Genomic DNA, 5,060 nt, shown 5'->3' on the forward strand with positions numbered 1-5,060 from the left:
TATTTATTCTGTTATGGAGACAATTTGAAATAAGGGTTTCATCTCTTCTTGATTGCTGACAGTTTGTAGGCCAATCTTAATAAATATTAATTACCATTGAGCAAATAACTATTTATTTACTGATTATTTAATTTCTAATATAATTACTTGTACCTGTGTTTCAAGATATGTATCTTCACCTGAAAGAGTCGTAACCAAGAAACTTTATAAGTATAATGGATTAATACAGTAGGCAAAACTGTATAATAATTGCTGAAGTGAAATCAGGAAAGCAAGAAACAATACTTCAAGTAATACTGTTGCCTCTATTTTATATAAAGAGTGATCACTTGCAAAATCCAGCTAAGCAACTTTTTAACTTATTTGAAATGAATATTTTCAGTATATAAAATATATAAATCTATCTAATATGTATGTAGATAGTTTAGATGTATATGTAATTAGACAGATATAAAAAAAAGAACTTAAAGGAAATTAATATTTTCCAAATTATATTTTCCAAAAAGAGTGATTAATATATAAGTTTGCAATTTAATCTTTTTATCTTTTTTTTTTCCTCTATGCACAACCATTTTCAGGTCCTGATTTAGCATACAAATTGGTCAAACTTGGCAAAAGTTGGGAATATTTAATAGGATACAGATGGTACAACAGAAAGTAATATCCAGAGGTGTGGGTGACTTGAGTGCTCTTTACCCCTTGGCCAGCTGCTTTGGCTCAAGCGTGAATAAAGACCTTTTAAGAATCAGTAAGTGTATCTTATACTGTGACTAAGCATTGCGCACCCAATCAAACTGACACCAAAAACAAAAGCTACCATATGGCTGTAAATATCTTAATGAACAGGGCACTGCAGCTTGATACTTAATATTAAATACGTTAATTGAATATTGATTGCTTGAACATTCACAATTTCCATTGTCCGTCAAGTACCAAAAAAGTGCAATTCTCCACAGATTTTCAATTCTAATTGTGGTAGAAAATAAAACAGACAGCAAATGCCTGAAGCTAGAGGAAAATGGAAGAGACGTTCAATTTATTTTGTTAGAAAGAATAATAAAATCACAGTCACAGATTTTAGCTATTGGAATCATAAAACAACACTGGCTGCAGTTAACAATTGAGTCCTCTGGGGCTGTAAGTGTTCTGTATGGTATTTGCATTTTATAATGAGTTATTATTAATTAAAAGAGTCAGATCATAATGTGGTCATTCAAATGCTGATATTTCAAAATAAAACACAAGAGAACATCAAGCAATGTCTTATTTTTATTTATTTATTTATTTATTTATTTTCAGGACCCTGTATTAAATACATTCATCTTCAAGTTCCTAGTAAATGCTAAAACATAAATGATGAAGTGGATTCCAATCGCAAATGTATTCCTCTGGCATTCAATGCAGGAGACAGTATCTTAACTATTCTTCTAACAATGCATTTCTTCAGCATCAGCTTGATTTTACATTCACATAAGCACTGTTTAGAATGGTACATACGGTTGTGAAATCCTCTTAACAAGATTAAAAAATTCATAAATATATATGCGCTGTAGTGATGTACTGTAGGAAGTTAGCCCCTCAAGAAGGCACATGTGCTGCTGGCTAATTTCTGCACATTCTGAAATGCAATGCCTTTCTCTCTGCCTTTTTTCTTGCTCTTACATCCTTGATGCTTAACAGTTGTCTGACTAGTTTCTTAACCTTAGAAAACAAAGTTCCATGAAGATAGTTTACTTTTTTTGCAATATAATTATAGATTTTTATTTTTTGCAATATAATATGCGGCACAAAAGCAAACTCACCTGTATGATCCGAAACAGTTTGTCTTCTCTACAGAGCCTAACCGAAACTTGAACAGAAATTCCAGAAAAGTTAAGCTAAAATTGTAAATATATATCAAACTATTAATTTAGAGATTTAAATTTTTCAAAAGGGGCTCACTAAGCAGAATATGCGGAAAAAGTTGAACAGTAGAGTTCAGAATATATTTCGAATACTGAGAAACTTACCTAACATTCTTATTAAATTTCTGTTGGAAAAGCTATGTTTTAATCTGCAAGAAAATAGACAAATGTTCACCATCAGATCTGTTATTGACATCTTCATATGACATTAGCTCATCCAAATTAGCAAATAGAATTAAAATGTGGTTCAGATGATGAATCACTGTCCCTAGGCAAAAGTACAACCAAAGGAATATTTTATTCTGGTGTATTGAATTATTATTTTTGATTATGAATTTCTCATTTTATTCTTTCTGAGTATGTTGACACAGTCTTAACTTGCTGCTTTAGGAATAAGCTTAAGCATACTTAATATTGTATATTCTAGCTGTGCTTAGAGGATCTCTGTCTGCTTAAAGGAAATTCTCATTAATCTTAGAATTTCACTGCTGTTCAGTAGCACTGAATAGAACTGGGAAGTTAGAAAAATAAATAACTTCATTGAATAAGCAGGGAAAAAAATAGTGGTCATGAAAGAGAATGTATCTTAAAAGGTGATAAAATCTCCTGCAGAGACCTAAGTTATTTTTCATGATCATCTTTTGGATCACTTCTAGTAAGAAATTATGTCTGACAATGTTTGTGTAGCACAATAAAGAATAATTCATAAATTAACTTTCTTGAAGAGACTTCATAAAACTGAACAACTTCTTAAAAATTTTTCATTATTTCGAAATGAAATGTGTGATTCCACTTACGGTCCTGAACAGCTTATTTTGCTCTTTTCTGTTATGAAGTTACTGTTCCTTCCTCCAGAAGCATCTCTGATATGAGATGTTTTTCTATGATTACTCTAAATCTGCATAGATATATATATATGTTATGTAGATAATATACTTACCAGAAAACAAAAACAAAACAAAAAAATCACATTTCTAATATATTTATATTTTCATTATCACTGTTTCACCCTGAAGTATTTCCTTTTAAAGTAGAATTGGAAATGAGACAAAAAAATAATAATAATGAAAACATGCTTGTTTGACAAAGTTTACATTTAAATATTGCATATTAGTCAGATAAAGAGAATATGTAGTGAGTTATAGTAATTCCAATATACTACTTCTCTTAGTATAGGTATAATTGAGTAATTCACATTAGAAATTTTTCTATTTTTCAGATTCTACAAGTATAATGATAAAATTTGTTTATACATCTGCATAAACAACAGTGTATACCTTGTTTCAAACAAAATGATGCTGTTTCTCTACAGAAAGAACAAATAAGATCACTTATGCATACTTTTGAGGGTACATTGCAAGTTACAAGAACTCTGGGTTTAATGAAATTCTAGTTTCCCTGGCAGTCCACCTAAAATGAAAATGTCTTTTCCATTGAACTTACATTATTGGCTCATTTCTGCCATTGCTCTTTTCTACAAGGATAAGTACAGACAATGCTTAGAGATTTGCATCTTACTACATGAGTGAAATACGTTTTGGAGTTGAACAATGCAGCCCATTACTGAACTGCAGTATCATTGGAGATGAATTATTGAAATGGTCAATTCTTTTATAATATTTTTTTATAAACTGCTTCAGTTAAAATGTCCTTTTTTTCAGGTGCTTAGAAACTGATGGATGCTTTAATTTATCAGTCATTTGAAAGTAATATTTCTTTGGAAGGAGTGAATTAGTTTGTGATTTTGAAAATACAGTAGTAAGGGAGAATTCTGTCTCTTCTGTAGACTACAGAATTCACCTCTAAATGATTTTAATTAACTGTATGCTAAACATAGATTAATAATAATAACAATAATAAATAATAAAATAATAAAAATAAAAATAAAATCAATGTTTTGTCACTTCTTATTTTCCCTGGACTAAAAGATCCATGCCCAGACTTGTCTATTTGCTCCTTACAAGTCATTTTTTCCTTAAATCTCTTCTTTTCTTAAGGCACTGTAAACTTGATTTTCATAGAACTAATGAAATAATTATTCTAAGTTACAGATTTGTTACATGTGAAAAGTATATCTTAAGTTTTCAAACAAACAAATAAGCAACAACAAAAAAAAAACTGCAAACAAGGAATGTATGACACTTGACCATGATACAACAGCCCTTTTATTTGCCTACTGACTTTCTAAAGATTTTCAACTAAAAGGCAGAATTGTGTTTACTTACTGCAATGCAGAAAATGTCTTTTAATAAAATACTTTTTTGGAAGTCTAACTATTGTTAGACTTCAAATCGTTACTTTAAAGGTATATGTTATGGTGTATAGACATTGATCTGGTATGCCATATACTTTCTTAAGCTCTGCCTTTTGTCCTCTTGCAAAGTTTTTTTCAATTAGTATTTATTTAAACTACATTATGTTCTTCTACTTTCCTTCTTATCAGTTGCAGCCTGTCAACAAGTGTTCATTCCAATAAAACAATTAGATATAGACAGATATCAAAATAAAGATCTCTCTAATTTTCAAGTAGGGTTTATTAATTTCTTTAATCAACTTATTATTTTACTAGGCCTATTTAAAGGCTATACATACTCAGTGAGAAAAAGAGAAGTATTAAGTCCTAGTATCAACAAAATAAATCATCTCTTAGAGATTCAATGAGAATATTGGTACTCTCATCACACTGTCTAGGCAAAGTTTCGCAAAAGAAAAATGGAGAAAGTACATCTGAAACTCTGGCAAGTGGCTTATACATGGGTATGCTGGTTTGGATTGGTTATAGCTAATTTTCTTCATGGAGTTCTGATATGAATTTCTAATGAAATTAATTCTGAAAATCAATCAATATTTTAGTTGCCAGAATAATGCTTACAGAGTATGGGACTTCTTGACTTCTCATGTTACTTGTGAAGAGACTGAACTGGATAGGAAATTGCAAGAAAATGCAACAAGACTGCTGATCTAAATTGGCCAAAGGGATATTCCATAGCATATGGTGTCACGCTCAGCATTAAAAGCTAGAGAAAGCTGATCACCTGGGGTGACTGGATGCTGCTCTGTGACTGGATGGACATCAGTCAACTAGTGAAAGACTGCAGCAATTGTTTTAAAATTTCCTTGGTTGCTGTTTTTCTTTTATTTTTTTCTTTCTTTTTT

This window comes from Meleagris gallopavo, chromosome Z (genome assembly GCF_000146605.3).
Source record: "Meleagris gallopavo isolate NT-WF06-2002-E0010 breed Aviagen turkey brand Nicholas breeding stock chromosome Z, Turkey_5.1, whole genome shotgun sequence".
Lineage (NCBI taxonomy): Eukaryota > Metazoa > Chordata > Aves > Galliformes > Phasianidae > Meleagris > Meleagris gallopavo.